The sequence below is a fragment of the Oncorhynchus mykiss genome, chromosome 3 (genome assembly GCF_057628025.1).
Source record: "Oncorhynchus mykiss isolate SJ-2025 chromosome 3, ASM5762802v1, whole genome shotgun sequence".
NCBI lineage: Eukaryota > Metazoa > Chordata > Actinopteri > Salmoniformes > Salmonidae > Oncorhynchus > Oncorhynchus mykiss.
The window spans coordinates 27,847,592-27,867,179 of record NC_143024.1 but is presented as its reverse complement, the minus strand read 5'-3'; the positions used below and the strand labels follow the sequence as shown (position 1 = coordinate 27,867,179).

The following is a 19,588-nucleotide window of genomic DNA, read 5'->3' as shown; positions in this document are numbered from 1 at the left end:
ACAGGACACCGGATAAGAGACAGGCTGAGACAGGAGGGGTCAGGAGACACTGTGGCCCCATCCGATGATACCCCCGGACAGGGCCACACAGGAAGGATATAACCCCACCCACTTTGCCAAAGCACAGCCCCCACACCCTAGAGGGATATCTTCAACCACCAACTTACCATCCTGAGACAAGGCCGAGTATAGCCCTCAGTGACTCAACCCACTCAAGTGACGCACCCCTCCTAGGGACAGCAGGAAAGAGCACCAGTAAGCCAGTGACTCAGCCCCTGTAATAGGGTTAGAGGCAGAGAATCCCAGTGGAAAGAGGGGAACCGGCCAGGCAGAGACAGCAAGGGCAGTTCGTTGCTCCAGAGCCTTTCCGTTCACCTTCACACTCCTGGGCCAGACTACACTCAATCATATGACCCACTGAAGAGATGAGTCTTCAGTAAAGGCTTAAAAGGCTGAGACCAAGTTTGCGTCTCTCACATGGGTGGGCAGATCATTCCATAAAAATGGAGCTCTATAGGAGAAAGCCCTGCCTCCAGCTGTTTGCTTAGAAATTCTAGGGACAATTAGGAGGCCTGAGTCTTGTGACCGTAGCGTACGTGTAGGTATGTACGGCAGGACCAAATCAGAGAGATAGGTAGGAGCAAGCCCATGTAATGCTTTGTAGGTTAGGTGTAAAACCTTGAAATCAGCCCTTGCCTTGACAGGAAGCCAGTGTAGAGAGGCTAGCACTGGAGTAATATGATCACATTTTTGGGGTTCTAGTCAGGATTCTAGCAGCCGTATTTAGCACTAACTAAAGTGTATTTAGTGCTTTATCCGGGTAGTCAGAAAGTAGAGCATTATCTATCCTAGAAGTGACAAAAGCATGGATTAATTTTTCTGCATCATTTTTGGACAGAAATTTTCTGACTTTTGCAATGTTACGTAGATGGAAAAAAGCTGTCCTTGAAACAGTCTTGATATGTTCGTCAAAAGAGAGATCAGGGTCCAGAGTAATGCCTAGGTCCTTCACAGTTTTATTTGAGACGACTGTACAACCATTAAGATGAATTGTCAGATTCAACAGAAGATCTCTTTGTTTCTTGGGACCTAGAAAAAGCATCTTTGTTTTGTCCGAGTTTAAAAGTAGAACGTTTGCAGCCATCCACTTCCTTATGTCTGAAACACAGGCTTCTAGCGAGGGCAATTTTGGGGCTTCACAATGTTTCATTGAAATGTACAGCTGTGTGTCATCCGCATAGCAGTGAAAGTTAACATTATGTTTTCGAATGACATCCCCAAGAGGTAAAATATATAGTGAAAACAATAGTGGCTACTGCATAGGCTACTGTATATAGAGAGGAAAGAGCAGATCAGCATAGCTAAGTTACAGCAGGACACATATCCTAGTACAGGGGAGAACGCTTCAGCACCAACCAAGGCAGTGTATTCTCTGGTACTAACCTGGTCCCAGATCCATTTGTGCTGGACACTGATCATAGGAGTTGGCAAGACAGTAGAAACAGATCTAGGACCAGGCTAAGGGATAATGCCACCCCTCAATATAATAACAAGTCTACAGTGAACATGTTGTCCCCCACGAATGATGTGGCGCTCCTCCCTGTGTCAATTATTCCAACATATGTTGTGTGGAAAGACATTCCATTTGTAAGTACCAAATTACATAGGTAATTATGGGAAACTTGTTTCTAATGAGAAGATGTTAACATGTCCAAAACAACATGACTGTAGCTCAAACGGGGCAGGAGCTATGCTTGTACAAATGTTGGTTTGGTGGAGGACAAAATGGCCCTAACGTGTTGCTCATGAGGGGATGCATATAACAGCTCATTCCATGACAGTAGCTCAAACGGAACAGGAGACATGCTTGTTCAAACTTTTGAAATTCAGTAGATTACTACAGTACCCCCCTTGGGCCAATCAGTGTCATTGTGTATGTGCCGGATCTCTATGGCAAGATGCATCATTCACCAAAGTTTCGCCAAAATTGGGCCAGTGCTGTCTGAGATATTGCATGTGACGAACGTACTAAAGGACGTAGACAGAGGCACAGTTCCCTTCCAGATGTCATTGTGAGGACAGTAATACCATACAAGGCATGAGCCAGGTATTTGTCTATAGAGTGAAATCATACTTTGCTACATTTTCTCTGATTTGTGAGAAGTAGTGGAAGGCAAGAGGGGCAAAAGGAGAGTGACTGGTCTAGTGCTGGAGATGATGACTATCTTGGACTTAAATGGATCATGGTGCATTACCTCCACCAACCTCCCATCCTCCCATCCTCCTCCCCCAAAAACTAGAGAAATAGTGAAGGACCTGAGCTAAGCTTAATGGGCTATCTTTAGGTAATAGCTTTTCAGTGTATTGAGCCGTTTGACAATCATGCAGAACACGAGAGCAATACACAGCTCCAAAACAGACCTGAGGGGTAGGTGATGGGAACAAAGAAATGAGAGAACAATGTGGGAGGGAGGGAGGGAGGGAGGGAGGGAGGGAGGGAGGGAGGGAGGGAGGGAGGGAGGGAGGGAGGGAGGGAGGGAGGGAGGGAGGAAAAAGGTATAGAATGGAATGTTGAACCTTTCGGTAAAGAGGATGGTGAATAGCGTTTTCACAGTTATGTGAAATGTACATAAAATTAACATTTTCCATCTTGAATAGCAGTAGGGAAGTATTTGTAATTGTATGCCTTAGTAGGCTACAGCTTTACCAACCTTCACCCATGACAAAGAGACAGGGACACTGCATTTCATACTGTACCTCTCTGTACTAGAGTACTGGACACCATCAAAGATTTACAGAGTCTAATATTGATTTGTACATCAAACCCTCAGATAGATCTTTAAGGGTTGTTGGAGCTGGACTGTGTTGTTTGTGTTGTAATGATTAACATCCAAACATGGACCAGGTGTTAAAGGTCATGACCCCGCTGAGAAATGCATAGCCAAGAGTCGACCTTAGTGACCCTATCATACATCACCCTCTCCTCCTCCTATACTTCAGACCACACCTTCTCCTTCCCTTGAAAACCCTGACTTTGATGAAGGTTGTGGGTAAATAAGTATTGAACATCTAAATTAAAAAGGCCTAATATTAAAAGCTGTCCTCCAAATGAGGGGTAGTGACAGGCAAAATAGTTATTTATTTCATAGTTTAATTTTTTTTCAATGATGAATGTTGGAGTCAGTAGATTTGTCTAGGTAGGTAGACTTTGAATTTCAAACCAATTATCTACAGTTTAATTTCTCAACAATGCTCTACCCCGCTGCTCTCAGAGAGTGTGGTGGATCTCTAGTTTCTATGGAGATGACCTGGATGCCTCTGGTGCAGGGGGTGGGGTCTGACTCACCTGGTGGGTAGTTGATCCTGTCTGCAGGGATGGAAAGGAGAGAATTCATGATGGAAGACCTTCGCTGGGGGAGAACAGAGATCATCCCAAATCCCTCTGGGCCCAGCAGCTCAAATAGCTGGAGGAGAGAGAGAGATACAGAGAGAGAGAGAGAGAGAGAGAGAGAGAGAGAGAGAGAGAGATGCAGAGAGAGAGAGAAAGATACAGAGAGAGAGATACAGAGAGAGAGAGACAGAGACAGAGATACAGAGAGAGAGACAGACAGAGATACAGAGAGAGAGACAGAGATACAGAGACACAGAGACAGAGAGAGAGATACAGAGACAGAGATACACAGAGAGAGATAGAGATAGAGAGATACAGAGAGAGAGATAGAGAGATACAGAGAGAGATACAGAAAGGGAGAGAGATACAGAGAGAGAGATACAGAGAAAAAATACAGAGAGAGAGATAGAGAGATACAGAGAGAGAGAGATACAGAGAAAAAAATACAGAGAGAGAGAGGGAGATACAGAGAGAGGTACAGAGAGAGAGATAGAGAGATACAGAGAAAAAATACAGAGAGAGAGATAGAGAGATACAGAGAGAGAGATACAGAGAGGGAGAGAAATACAGAGAGAGAGAGATACAGAGAAAAAAATAGAGAGAGAGATAGAGAGATACAGAGAGAGATACAGAAAGGGAGAGAGATACAGAGAGAGAGATACAGAGAAAAAATACAGAGAGAGAGATAGAGAGATACAGAGAGAGAGATACAGAGAGGGAGAGAAATACAGAGAGAGAGAGATACAGAGAAAAAAATACAGAGAGAGAGAGGGAGATACAGAGAGAGGTACAGAGAGAGAGAGATACAGAAACAGATACAGAGAGAGAGAGATACAGAAACAGAGAGAGAGAGAGAGAGAGAGAGAGAGAGAGAGAGAGAGAGAGAGAGAGAGAGAGAGAGAGAGAGAGAGAGAGAGAGAGAGAGAGAGAGAGAGAGAGAGAGAGAGAGAGAGAGAGATACAGAGATACAGAGATACAGAGATACAGAGATACAGAGATACAGAGATACAGAGAGAGAGATAGGCTTGAGGTCATCTGCCTTTGGCCTAAAGAGCAGGAACCCGGACTTCACCAAAGAAATCGGTAAGACAGACATTGTCATCCTGCAGAAAACCTGGTATAGAGGAGACGGACCCGCTGGTTGCCCTCTAGGTTACAGAGAGCTGGTAGTCCCATCCACCAAACTACCAGGTGTGAAACAGGGAAGGGACTCAGGGGGTATGCTAATTTGGTATAGAGCAGACCTAACTCACTCAATGAAATTAATCAAAACAGGAACATTTTACATTTGGCTAGAAATGCAAAAGGAAATTATCTTAACAGAGAAAAATGTCCTCCTGTGTGCTACCTATATCCCCCCACTAGAATCCCCATACTTTAATGAAGACAGCTTCCAGGCCCAGGGACATGTACTAGTCTGTGGCAACCTAAATGTCAGAACCGGACAAGAATCTGACACCCTCAGGACACAGGGGGACAAACACCTGCCTGCAGGTGACAGCATTCCCTCCCACATATGCCCCCCTAGACATAACTTTGACAACATAACAAAAATGGGTCACAACTCCTGCAGCTCTGTCGCACGCTGTGTATGTACATAGTCAATGGTAGGCTTCGAGGGGACTCCTATGTTAGGTACACCTATAGCTCATCTCTTGGCAGTAGTACTGTAGACTACTTTATCACTGACCTCAACCCAGAGTCTCTCAGAGCGTTCACAGTCAGCCCACTGACACCCCTATCAGACCACAGCAAAATCACAGTCTCCTTAAACAGAGCAATACTCAATCACGAGGCATCAAAGTCGAAGGAAATGAGTAACATTAAGAAATGCTATAGATGGAAGGAATGCAGTTTGGAAACCTACCAAAAAGTAGGCAACAACAAGTAGGCAACAACAAATTCAATCCCTTCTAGACAATTTCCTGGGTAAAACGTTCCACTGGAATAGTAAAGGTGTAAACTTGGCAGTAGAAAATCTTAACAATATATTTGACCTCTCAGCTTCCCTATCAAATCTAAAAATCTCAAATAGAAAACCGAAGAAAATGAACAACAATGACAAATGGTTTGATGACGAATGCAAAAATCTAAGAAAGAAATTGAGAAACCTGTCCAACCAAAAACATAGAGACCCGGAAAACCTGAGTCTACGCCTTCACTATGGTAAATCACTAAAACAATACAGAAATACTCTATGGAAAAAGAAGGAACAGCACGTCAGAAATCAGCTCAATGTAATTGAAGAATCCATAGACTAACCACTTCTGGGAAAATTGGAAAACACTAAACAAACAACAACACAAAGAATTATCTATCCAAAATGGAGATGTATGGGTAAACCACTTCTCCAATCTTTTTGGCTCTATAACAAAAAATAACGAACAAAAACATATACATGTTCAAATACAAATCTTAGAATCAACTATTAAAGACTACCAGAACCCACTGGATTCTCAAATTACCTTGGAACGAGTTACAAGACAAAATAAAAACCCTCCAACCCAAAAAGGCCAGTGGTGTTGATGGTATCCTTAATGAAATGATCAAATATACAGACAACAAATTCCAATTGGCTATATTTAAAACTCTTTAACATCATCCTTAGCTCTGGCATATTCCCCAATATTTGGAACCAAGGACTGATCACCCCAATCCACAAAAGTGGAGACAAATTTGACCCCAATAACTACCGTGGAATATGCGTCAACAGTAACCTTGGGAAAATCCTCTGCATTATCATTAACAGCAGACTCGTACATTTCCTCAATGAAAACAATGTACTGAGCAAATGTCAAATTGGCTTTTTACCAAATTACCGTACAACAGACCGTGTATTCACCCTGCACACCCTAATTGACAACCAAACAAACCAAAACAAAGGCAAAGTCTTCTCATGCTTTGTTGATTTCAAAAAAGCCTTCGACTCAATTTGGCATGAGGGTCTGCTATACAAATTGATGGAAAGTGGTGTTGGGGGTAAAACATACGACATTATAAAATCCATGTACACAAACAACAAGTGTGTGGTTAAAATTGGCAAAAAACACACACATTTCGTCACACAGGGTCATGGGGTGAGACAGGGATGCAGCTTAAGCCCCACCCTCTTCAGCATATACATCAACGAATTGGCCCGGGCACTAGAAAAGTCTGCAGCACCCGGCCTCACCCTACTAGAATCCGAAGTCAAATGTCTACTGTTTGCTGATGATCTGGTGCTTCTGTCACCAACCAAGGAGGGCCTACAGCAGCACCTAGATCTTCTGCACAGATTCTGTCAGACCTGGGCCCTGACAGTAAATCTCAGTAAGACCAAAATAATGGTGTTCCAAAAAGGTCCAGTCGCCAGAACCACAAATACAAATTCCATCTAGACACTGTTGCCCTAGAACACACATAAAACTATAGATACCTTGGCCTAAACATCAGTGCCACAGGTAACTTCCGCAAAGCTATGAACGATCTGAGAGACAAGGCAAGAAGGGCATTCTATGCCATCAAAAGGAACAAATTTCAACATACCAATTAGGATCTGGCTAAAAATACTTGAATCAGTCATAGAGCCCATTGCCCTTTACGGTTGTGAGGTCCGCTCACCAACCAAGATTTCACAAAATGGGACAAACACCAAATTGAGACTCTGCATGCAGAATTCTGCAAAAATATCCTCGGTGTACAACGTAGAACACCAAATAATACATGCAGAGCAGAATTAGGCCGATACCCACTAATTATCAAAATCCAGAAAAGAGACGTTGAATTCTACAACCACCTAGAAGGAAGCGATTTCCAAACCTTCCATAACAAAGCCATCACCTACAGAGAGATGAACCTGGAGAAGAGTCCCCTAAGCAAGCTGGTCCTGGGGCTCTGTTCACAAACACACCCCACAGATCCCCAGGACAGCAGCACAATTAGACCCAACCAAATCATGAGAAAACAAAAAGATAATTACTTGACACATTGGAAAGAATTAACAAAAAAAAAGAGCAAACTAGAATGCTATTTGGCCCTAAACAGAGAGTACACAGTGGCAGAATACCTCTCCACTGTGACTGACCCAAACTTAAGGAAAGCTTTGACCATGTACAAACTTAGTGAGCATAGCCTTGCTATTGAGAAAGGCCGCTGTAGACAGACCTGGCTCTCAAGAGAAGACAGGCTATGTGCACACTGCCCACAAAAGGAGGGGGAAACTGAGCGGCACTTCCTAACCTCCTGTCCAACGTATGACCATAGAGATACATATTTCCCTCAGATTACACAGATCCACAAAGAATTCGAAAACAAATCCAATTTTGATAAACTCCCATATGTACTGGGTGAAATTCCACAGTGTGCCATCACAGCAGCAAGATTTGTGACCACAAGAAAAGGGCAACCAGTGAAGAACAAACACCATTGTAAATACAACCCATATTAATGCTTATTTATTTTCCCTTGTGTACTTTAACTATTTGTACATTGTTACAACACTGTATATATACAGTGGGGCAAAAAAGTATTTAGTCAGCCACCAATTGTGCAACTTCTCCCACTTAAAAAGAAGAGAGAGGCCTGTAATTTTCATCATAGGTACACTTCAACTATGACAGACAAAATGAGGAAAATAAATCCAGATAATCACATTGTAGGATTTTTAATTAATGTATTTGCAAATAAGTACTTGGTCAATAACAAAAGTTTATCTCAATACTTTGTTATATACCCTTTGTTGGCAATGACAGTCACACGTTTTCTGTAAGTCTTCACAAGGTTTTCACACACTGTTGCTGGGATTTTGTCCCATTCCTCCGTGCAGATCTCCTCTAGAGCAGTGATGTTTTGGGGCTGTTGCTGGGCAACACGGACTTTCAACTCCCTCCAAAGATTTTCTATGGGGTTGAGATCTGGAGACTGGCTAGGCCACTCCAGGACCTTGAAATGCTTCTTACGAAGCCACTCCTTCGTTCCCCGGGCGGTGTGTTTGGGATCATTGTCATGCTGAAAGACCCAGCCACGTTTCATCTTCAATGCCCTTGCTGATGGAAGGAGGTTTTCACTCAAAATCTCACGATACATGGCCCCATTCATTCTTTCCTTTACACAGATCAGTCGTCCTGGTCCCTTTGCAGAAAAACATCCCCAAAGCATGATGTTTCCACCCCCATGCTTCACAGTAGGTATGGTGTTCTTTGGATGCAACTCAGCATTCTTTGTCCTCCAAACACGACAAGTTGAGTTTTTACCAAAAAGTTATATTTTGGTTTCATCAGACCATATGACATTCTTCCAATCTTCTTCTGGATCATCCAAATGCTCTCTAGCCAACTTCAGACGGGCCTGGACATGTACTGGCTTAAGCAGGGGGACACGTCTGGCACTGCAGGATTTGAGTCCCTGGCGGCGTAGTGCGTTACTGATCGTAGACTTTGTAACTTTGGTCCCAGCTCTCTGCAGGTCACTCACTAGGTGTGGTTCTGGGATTTTTGCTCACCGTTCTTGTGATCATTTTGACCCCACGGGGTGAGATCTTGCGTGGAGCCCCAGATCGAGGGAGATTATCAGTGGTCTTATATGTCTTCCATTTCCTAATAATTGCTCCCACAGTTGATTTCTTCAAACCAAGCTGCTTAGCTATTGCAGATTCAGTCTTCCCAGCCTGGTGCAGGTCTACAATTTTGTTTCTGGTTTCCTTTGACAGCTCTTTGGTCTTGGCCATAGTGGAGTTTGGAGTGTGACTGTTTGAGGTTGTGGACAGGTGTCTTTTATACTGATAACAAGTTCAAACAGGTGCCATTAATATAGGTAACGAGTGGAGGACAGAGGAGCCTCTTAAAGAAGAAGTTACAGGTCTGTGAGAGCCAGAAATCTTGCTTGTTTGTAGGTGACCAAATACTTATTTTCCATCATAATTTGCAAATAAATAAATTAAAAATCCTACAATGTGATTTTCTGGATTTTTTTTCTCATTTTGTCTGTCATAGTTGAAGTGTACCTATGATGAAAATGACGGGCCTCATCTTTTTAAGTTGGAGAACTTGCACAATTGGTGGCTGACTAAATACTTTTTCCCCCACTGTATGTATGTATGTATATATATATATATATATATATATATATATATATATATATATATATAAATAATATGACATTAATGTCTTTACTGTTTTGAAACTTCTGTATGTGTAACGTTTACTGTTAATTTTTATTATTTATTTCACTTTATATATTATCTACCTCACTTGCTTTGGCAATGTTAACACATGTTTCCCATGCCAATAAAGCCCTTGAATTGAATTGAATTGAAAGAGATACAGAGATACAGAGAGAGAGAGATACACAGAGAGTGATACCGAGAGAGATACAGAGAGAGAGAGAGAGAGAGAGATACAGAGGGAGAGAGATACAGAGATATATAGAGAGAGAGAGATACAGAGAGAAAGCGAGAGAGAGAGAGAGCAAGAGCGAAGCAGAGAGAAAAAGAGAGGGCAAGAAGGAGAGGAGCAGAGAGAGAGTAATAGAGGGGGAGACATCAGCTGGTGTGCTTAAGCCAAAAAACACTAAAGCAGTAAACAAACACATCCTATGGTTCAACCTCCATCCTCCCCTCCAAACACACGCATTCAGTGCCAAGACTGAGCACCTGGTAATTACCATGCCCAAAGTAAGTCTGGGCCTGAGACAGAATAATGCTGTGCCGCTTAGCCCCCCAAACACAGCCACCTGGCACTTAGCTGGCTGGGGACAGCAAAACAACAGTAAACCTGACTGGGAGGGAAACGATCACTGAGCAAGGAGCTGGCTAGCACAGGAGAGAAACATACAGTATTAACCATAGGGGGTGGAAATACTGTGTGTAACAGACACAATGAGTATGTTTACATACATGTTTACATGTACACAACATTAGGGGCAAAAAAGTATGTATTTATTTTTTAAATGTAACCTTTATTAAACCAGGAAAGTCAGTTAAGAACAAATTCTTATTTACAATGACGGCCTACCCCAGTCAAACCCAGACAACGCTGGGCCAATTGTGCGCCGCCCTATGAGACTCCCAATCACGGCCGGATGTGATACTGCCTGGATTCAAACCAGGGACTGTAGTGACGCCTCTTGCACTGAGATGCAGTGCCTTAGACAGCTGCACAAGTCGGGAACACCTGCTCTTTCCATTATATAGACTGACCAGTTGAAAGCTATGATCCCTTATTGATGTCACATGTCAAATCCAATTCAAATCAGTGTACATCAAGGGGAGGAGACAGGTTCAAGATTTTTAAGTCTTGAGACATGGATTGTGTATGTGTGCCATTCAGAGAGTGAATGGGCAAGACAAAAGATTGAAGTGCCTTTGAACGGCGTTTGATAGTAGGTGCCGGGCGCACCAGTTAGAGTATGTCAAGAACTGTAACGCTGCTGGGTTTTTCACGCCCAACAGTTTCCTGTGTGTGTATCAAGAATGTTCCACCACCCAAAGGACATCCAGCCAACTTGACACAACTGTGGGAAGCATTGGAGTCAACGTGGGCCAGCATCCCTGTGGAACGCCTTCGACACCTTGGAAGTAAATGGAAGTAAGCACACGCTGAATAAAACACCTAGTTTCCTGAGCAATCTGGAATTATTAGGGCAACAGCTTAATCCAGGTTCCATCGGTGTAATTGATCTGCACATGTGCCAGCACCGGTAGCACAAGCCTCCCTCTTATGCACGAGTGACGTGAGTTTGGGAAAAACTGAAAATAAGCATCTTAAAAATACATTTCACATACAAACTATATACGTCCAAACTCAATCAGGCTTCACAAAAATAACATGGCCGTTGTGGTAGAATGTTTATTCTGATTACCGATTTTCTGCATTTATTTAAGTCCCATCAGGAAGCCTGACTTCAGATGTGTCCATGTAAACATGATTGTTAAGGAAATCGTTTATGTGCATGTAACTGCACTCAATGAGACAACATCAAAACCAACATAGTACCTGACATTAGAAGATATGAGCATTTTTGAATATATATATAAAATAAAATATCCCTTTCTTTTTTTTTGTTTAAATAAAAACAACAAAACTGATCATTCAATTCATGCTTTTCAGTCTGCAGATGGATAAATGGATGGATAGTTTGATGGAAAGAGAAACTTTGCTCTTTTGCTTTTCCACATCCTCTCTGGAGACTTGGCTAGCCACCGCGGTAGAGGAGCCAAACAACAGATGCACTTTGATGATGTCAGGTGACAGGTCAGCCAGGTCCTTTGTGAAGGGTAGTCTGTTTCTCTGAGTGCTGGGTCTTGGTTTTATTCCTTTCCCTCTCAGTGACTGGAGGGTCGTTCCATGTCGTTTCAGAAAGCAATGACACCCACAATCTCTGATTGTTCTGAAATCATTTCTGTCATTTGAAACAGATAAGATTTGGCATGGGGGGGGGGGGCTTTTGACAATTTCTTTGGAATCCTCATGTCTTAGGTTATGTACTATATTTACTGAATTTGGGTGCAATCAATTAGCTTAATTTCTCAGAGATAATGTTGCAGGGGGCCTCCCGAGTGGCGCAGCGGTCTAAGGCGTCACTACAGACCCAAGTTTGTTCCCAGGCTATGTCACAGCCGGCCGCGACCGAGAGACGGCGCACTATTGGCCCAGTGTTGTCCGGGTTAGGAGAGGGTTTGGCCGGCCGGGATGTCCTTGTCCCATCGCGCTCTAGCGACTCCTTGTGGCGGGCTGGTCGCATGCACGCTGACTGCGGTCGCCAGCTGTACGGCGTCTCCGCCGACACATTGGTGCGACTGTCTACCGGGTTAAGCGAGCAGTGTGTCAAGAAGCAGTGTGGCTTGGCAGGGTCGTGTTTCGGAGGAGGCATGACTCTCGACCTTCGCCTTTCCCGAGTCCGTACGGGAGTTTCAGCGATGGGACAAGACTAACTACCAATTGGATATCATAAAATGATCTGTAACCTTCTGTTTCTTACAACATAATTGACTTCAGAACAATCTGAGGTGGTGGGTGTCGAAAACCTTGTGCTTTTTGGAGGTGAAATGACCCTGGGACTGTGTTGATATTGTTGGTCTGTTTTTCCCCTGCTGCCCTGAGAAAATATATTTTTTATGGGCACTCATGAATTCTGTCCTTGAAGTTCATTGGATCCTCTCAGCCTGGAAGGGAAGGTGAGGAGGACAGAGAAGTCCGCTGGGAGTGAGAGAGTTTTCCCCTCAGAAGGAAGGAGCTCACAGACCTAACCACCCTGAAGCCATTTTTTTTTACCTTTAAGCCTGGATGAGGCTGAGACATTAGGTGAACTGTGAACCATAGATTGTTCTGGAAAACGCATAGGCTACAACAAGCTTTCAGGAAGACAGGCAACTATCAGTGTCCACATAGAGCACTGGTTATAATACAAAATGTTGAATGAGACTGCCATACAAGCAGCACACCTGCATACAGTAGGTCTTACAACGGTCAAAACTATGAATATAATAACTCAATAGTCTATATCCTGGTGCTTTAATGGAGCTTCAGCTCTCTTCACAAAAAACAAAAACATACCTTTATTGCAGCAAATGTCATCATTCCAGGGGTACAAATGAGAGGTAATAAAATAATAAGCGGGGGTTTATCCTCTGTCACATGTAATGGTACAGAGTCTTTAAACTTTGCTGTTGAATTTGGAGTCACACACAGAGAGGAGGGCACACACACAAAGGGCACTCCACATCGAAAGATGTCAGTAGGAGAGTTGGCTTCCAAATGTCAGCTACGTGAAGAACATTAGAAGAGAATGTAGACTCAGGTATTAGTAAAACCTACACTCTGCTGTGGAGAGAAGGAAAGAGAAGGGAGGGACTCAAGAGGACAGAAAGAGGCACTGTCTAATTCATAAGTGAAAGTTATGGATGAAATCTCATTGCCAGAGGTCTCAGCATGTGGCCGACAGAGCATGTGGCCTAAGGGGCACTCTAACCCTGACCTTTAACTGCTAACAGACAAGCACGCAGACACACACCTCTTCTAGACTGGATGCTGGATAACAGAGAGCCACTAATAAATTATATTAATTAAATGTGTGTGGCGACCTTGTGTTTTTGTGGGCTGCAGGGGAGCGAGGGAGAGAGAGAACGACTCTAAATTAAGCACCTGTATAAGAGAGATGGGAGCTCTGCCCAGAGCCTCATCAATCCATCCTTCCTCTCCTCTGTCACAACCTGGCATCTATCCTTCTGTGTAAGTGTGTTATTTTCTTGTGGAAGAAGTGAACATGTCTCAATAACACCATGGCTCAGCACAGACTAAGTGCTGCCTTAATTGCCTGTTGTTGCCCAGTACTTCTGGCTAGTCTTGATTCATTGGTAACGGTGCAAATCCTTTCCACATACACTAAACCCAAGGTCTTTCCACCCTCTAAAAACCTGAGAGAATCTCAGACATTAAACATTGAACCTGAACACTGTTTCACTTATTGTGTGTGGCATACTGCACAATACCGCAGCCTTTATCCTGGTGTGCATGTCAGGCATACCGCAGCCTTTATCCTGGTGCATATGTCAGGCATACCGCAGCCTTTATCCTGGTGCGTATGTCAGGCATACCGCAGCCTTTATCCTGGTGTGTATGTCAGGCATACCGCAGCCTTTATCCTGGTGTGTATGTCAGGCATACCGCAGCCTTTATCCTGGTGTGCAGTAAAGTCTTCCTCCTCTCTTACAAGGTTAAGGTCAGAGCTCCAGATCTCTCCAAACTCCAGATCTCTCCAGACACGCACCACGTCAACCTCACACCGACACACTAAAGGCCAAGGTTGACCTGCCGTGGAGACGAGGTCCAAAGTGGATGTGGTCTGAACCGGGGTTTAAACCCCAGAGGCCAGCTGGCTAAGGTCAAGGAATAACTGAGGTTTGGGTCGGCACAATAGTGTGGAAAGGGTAAAGGTGGTGTGAGAGAGGGCTGCTCACCTCGTTCTGCAGCTCGTCGTCACTCTTGGTGGAGGCCAGCATCTCAAACAGGGAGGTGCACAGTTCCTCAGGGCTGGAGGAGATCATGTTGCCTCCGTTCAGGAACTTCTCCACCTCCCCCTCAGGTTTGGTCCCATCCCCAGAGCTCTGAGCCCCTCCCGGGCTTAGCCTGCCTCCATCCGCCTCTCCCCCATTACCCCAGAGGCCTTGATGGTTGTTGAGGAAGCTTTGGAAGTCCAGGCCTCCACCAGGGGTCTCGTCCTCAGGGCCCCCCGCCCAGGGCAGGGCCTCCTGGGGGTTCCAGGGTGTAACAGTCATAGGAGAAGGTGATGTTGCGTCCGAAGGCCGAGCCACGCTGAGGGGAGCGACAGGAGCTCTGGGAACAAACAAACTCCGCCACCTGTAAAACATGAATAAATAAATACATACATTATTACTTATTTAAATATTTATGTATTTATAATGCTCTAAGAAAAGTATGATAGTAGAATAATAAAACACTAGGAAGAAAATGTATTTTTTAAAATATTTTATTTTAAGTATGCCTATATATAGTCATAGTATTTTATTAAAATTTGATTTGAGTATTTCAGTTGTAACCGAAGACCAAATTAGACTCCCCCCACCTGGGACTCTCCCAGAGGGGCCACAGCAGCACAGGAGGCGTCGGCTGCCGAGGAAGATCTGCTTGATGGCCCTTGTCTCCTCGTGACCTAAATATGCTGACACTGATGATGATCATTGTGATGATCAGAAAACCCACTACCATTACTATTACCATTAGTGATACCTAGCTGGCTAGTGGCTACAGCAATGTGACATTTCTTGCTGCACTGCTATGTGCTCCAGCTGTATGTTCCAGCTGTATGCTCCAACTGTATGTTCCAGCTGTATGTTCCAACTGTATGTTCCAACGGTATGCTCCAACTGTATGCTCCAACTGTATGCTCCATCTGTATGTTACATCTGTATGTTACATCTGTATGTTCCAACTGTATGCTCCAACTGTATGCTCCAACTGTATGCTCCAACTGTATGCTCCAAGCAGTAAAACACTACCATTGTCTAGCACTGCTCCTCAGAGAAATGAAAGATGAAAAAGAGCACTTCCTAAAAGACACGTGTAGCTCATTTGGAGCTCTGTTTAATCAAGGGAATCAGGACTAATTGTCCAAAAGAGATGAGAGTGAGAGAGAGGAGAAAAAGAGAGAGAGAGCGCAAGAGAGAGAGATAAAGGGTGATACTTAGAGAGGCAGAGAGAAACGAATGAAAAGGATTTAAGCCAATTAAAATGGCCTAAAAGCGTCTCACTCTCCTCTGTGTGTGTCAGGGCACGATGGGTGCTTTTCATCGTCATTCTCAGTGGGCTCTGGAGCATTACTTTACTCTCTACGCTCTAGGTAGACAGACAGGCTAAGGGCACATTAAAAGGACCAAAATTGCATGGTCAAGAACCTTTCAAAAATATCCCAAAAACGTGTTTATTATCGCAGAAGGCTCTTTAGCTTTTCAATGATGAGGACACAAAAAGAGTAGTGGCGAACAGAAGGCAAATAAATAGAAAATTGTCTTTTTCACAGGGTTTCAAGAAGGTAGGTAGGACATCATGTTTCTCTTGGTGAGCTCTTAGACAGCATTTCAAAGTAGAAATCCTGCCTGCACAACATGGTTTCAGTGACCTACTGCATGTGTCTATTGTTAGAATGTACTGTAGTATCTACTAAAACACCTCAGCTAAGGAACCTGCATCAAGCTCTACACTATATTACTCATCTTTCAGAGACACTGACCCTGGCCTGATATGCATGAGTCATTGGACAGAGACACACCCCCAGGCAGCCAGCCTCCACTAGCTGTCCTGAGCTCTTGATCCTCCACACACACATGTAGCTACTGTTAGAACCCCAGGCTTGTTCTCAATTTGTCTTCCCTCAATTCTCCTCGTCACCTTCTCAAAACTAGTTGGAGGAGAAAGTCAGAGGGGAGGAACCTTGGATGTTTTCCTCTAATGTGTATTGAGAAGGAGGTGAGGAGAGGGGACGTGAGGAATCAAGGATGGACAAATTGAGAGAGCCTCAAAGATGCCTTCTTGTGTGTCGGGCCTCAGTTTCTTCCGGTACACTACAGAGGTGCTCCACACGGGGAGAGTCCACTCTCTGCTGCACTCCACTGATATCTATCAGGGATGCAGTGGGATTAGGGGACGGATCCCCCAACAGGCAGTATAGGGTGTGTGATCTCCCAACAGGCAGTATAGGGTGTGTGATCTCCCAACAGGCAGTATGGAGTGTGTGATCCCCCAACAGGCAGTATGGGGTGTGTGATCCTCCAACAGGCAGTATGGGGTGTGTGATCCTCCAACAGACAGTATGGAGTGTGTGATCCTCCAACAGGCAGTATGGGGTGTGTGATCCTCCAACAGGCAGTATGGAGTGTGTGATCCTCCAACAGGCAGTATGGGGTGTGTGATCCTCCAACAGGCAGTATGGGGTGTGTGATCCTCCAACAGGCAGTATGGGGTGTGTGATCCCCCAACAGGCAGTATGGGGTGTGTGATCCCCCAACAGGCAGTATGGGGTGTGTGATCCCCCAACAGGCAGTATGGGGTGTGTGATCCCCCAACAGGCAGTATGGGGTGTGTGATCCCCCAACAGGCAGTATGGGGTGTGTGATCCCCCAACAGGCAGTATGGGGTGTGTGATCCCCCAACAGGCAGTATGGGGTGTGTGATCCCCCAACAGGCAGTATGGGGTGTGTGATCCCCCAACAGGCAGTATCAGAATAGTAATAAGAGCAGTAGGAGAAGGACCTGTGTTGCACCACTGTACAACTTCGGGAGGAATTGTGGGGGATTTGCATCTAATCTAATTATAAGTCACATCAGGAAGCCGTTGTGGGGCGATAGAGAACTGATGCACATTTTGACAGCGAGGAAATATAATACATTTAATTGCGGCCCTCCAGACCTCAGTGAAGACCAAATGCAGCCTCCGGGGCAAAATTAGTTTGACAACCCTGGCTTAGAGTGAATATCATCCAGGACAATGAGTTGATTACCTATCAGTGTTTACCCTATATTAATTCAGTAGCGGCACTCCATTGGATGGGCAACCCCATGATTCAGCCTATTTAAAGCTGCCGTGCAACATAAGCTGGTCTAAAGGTTATAATGCTTTTAAATAGAAAATTAAATTTCAGATGGTGTCTACAAAACAACAACTGTCTTTGCCACCACTGATTCGAATAGTCCTCGGGAAAACACTGCCTATTTAGCCTCACAGATAAGATAACATTAGAATGGTGCTGTATGACTGAAAGTGCATCCCTGCCAGTCCAGCGAGTTGATTACCTATCTGCTTGGCAGCCTTTAGGATGCTCTTCAGCTCCTGTGCTGCAGCCTGCTGCTCTGCCTTCTCCAGGTGCTGAGTGAAGAACTGGACTATCTTCTGCCATGTCAGGCCCTCTCTGGAGAACAGCTCCTGCCTCTTCAGACGCTTGGTCTAACATAAGACAGACAGCAAGGGCATAAAGTTACACAGAATTATTATGAAACTATATAGTCTGATATTGGATGCACACAGTGACTTCTCTCTGCATATCCCTCTCTATCACACACAGCAGAGGGTAATTCTAAGTCCTTTTCATAACTCAAAGACATAGTGCAGCAGTATACGCTAAGTTCCTTGCATAGCGAGCAAATTTGAAATAAGCCTTTCCTTTAGCATTGGGTATTAATGCTCATCAGGTCAGGGGGTTCAGTGCAAGGAGGGCCGGCAGCAGTATTAACACCATGCCTTTATTACAATCAGCACTTCCATGTCCTCTAAAACTAAAGAATTTTAACTGGAGCTCTGATAATCTCCCAGCGACCCTCATTAGTCCCTCTTTTCCCTCAAGCAGCAGTTTTCACACTGTGGAGGATTTAGCTCTGGGAAAACAGGGCCAGAGGTGGTGGTCTGAGGACCAGGCCCAATTTCCTCCTAAGTTGAGTATCTCAATACACACCAACAACTTAACAAGCCCCCGATCAGAATGAGAGAGGAGAAATTAGGGGGAGGCAAAGATTAGAATATATTTTGAAACGAGAGAGAGAGAGAGAGGATTAAAGAAGATAACAGGAAAAGAGAGGTAGCATGGTAAATGGGAGAGAGCTGAAGAAAGTGATATCAAGGAGGGAAGTGAGTGAAAAGCACTACAAGTAGCCTGTGTTCACAACAGCCCAAAGCATCCTCCTCAATTAGCTTAATACTGTGATTTTAATACTGTGATAATACTGTGATTTTATTGCAATTCGATGTTCCAAACCCATTTCTCACCCAATGTCTTCTGCAGATGTTCAAGAGAGAGCAATGAGAAAGTGAGTTTTTATCATGGGCATAAGTGATGAAAACAAATTGGCTCCCTATTTAAAAATATTGATAACAAGCTTTTCAGGAAAAATGCTAGAGTTTTGGTGCTGGTACAGCCGACTACCAATAAAATAATATTGTGATATTGTTAAATCGCGATAGTGTCCCATCACAATGGTTAGTCGGATATGGTCTGTAATGTAACTTGCTTTGGGTTAGCCTTACCTTCAGATCATATACTTCTTCAGAGAAGTCTTCCTGCTTGCTGACAGTAGAGAAGGAGCGCAGGCCGCTGGTGAACCGGGGCGGAGACATTGGTTGCCTACCACTCTGTGGTCCATAAGATGCTACCAAACACAGTCTTTTCTCTGATCTGAAAGTAACAAAATATTCACACATACGCTATTAAATCAATAGCGGAGTAAACAAAACAATACATTTTCCCTCACCACCAACAAAGACACTAGATTTGTTTTCAATTGGAAGATAAGGTTACATAGATGCTGTCACATAACTGTGTATTGGGTAACCAATTTAGGTAACTTTGCTAAATGCTTGGTCTGACGTCAGCCTGTCAACTCCACTGACAGCTAGCTAACGTTAGTAAACTCTGGCTAGCATCATCACTTAGTTAGCTTGCTCAGCTGACAATGCATGTCGTGGGTAATAACAATACAGCCTCTTTCCAAAATGAGTCTTTGAAAGAAATGCTGTAATCTCAATGTCAACAACGTGATTTTGTTCAAATGAATAGAATAGTTAACGTGAGCTAACTAGCAAGCTTAGCGCAGTGGGAGGGAGACCAAATGGAGAGACTTGCGTTAGTTAGCTGCTCAATTCAACACGTCTCCCGATACAATGGCCACAAATGCAGGACAGTATGGTACATCATCACAATAATACCAACAAAGGGCG

General features: G+C 44.1%; 1 pseudogene across 1 annotated transcript in view; it reads right to left on the bottom strand.

Moving 5' to 3' along the window:
* LOC110503770 (activating signal cointegrator 1 complex subunit 3-like) overlaps positions 1 to 18,988 on the bottom strand; it is a 198,517-nt pseudogene extending 179,529 nt beyond the window's left edge. The window contains exons 1-5 of the transcript XR_016494925.1: positions 18,899 to 18,988; positions 17,674 to 17,824; positions 14,951 to 14,994; positions 14,325 to 14,724; positions 3,347 to 3,464 (exon numbers count right to left, since the gene is read on the bottom strand). The product of XR_016494925.1 is annotated as an activating signal cointegrator 1 complex subunit 3-like (transcript). The remainder of the gene's footprint in view (positions 1 to 3,346; positions 3,465 to 14,324; positions 14,725 to 14,950; positions 14,995 to 17,673; positions 17,825 to 18,898) is intronic.
* Positions 18,989 to 19,588: the final 600 nt, after the last annotated feature.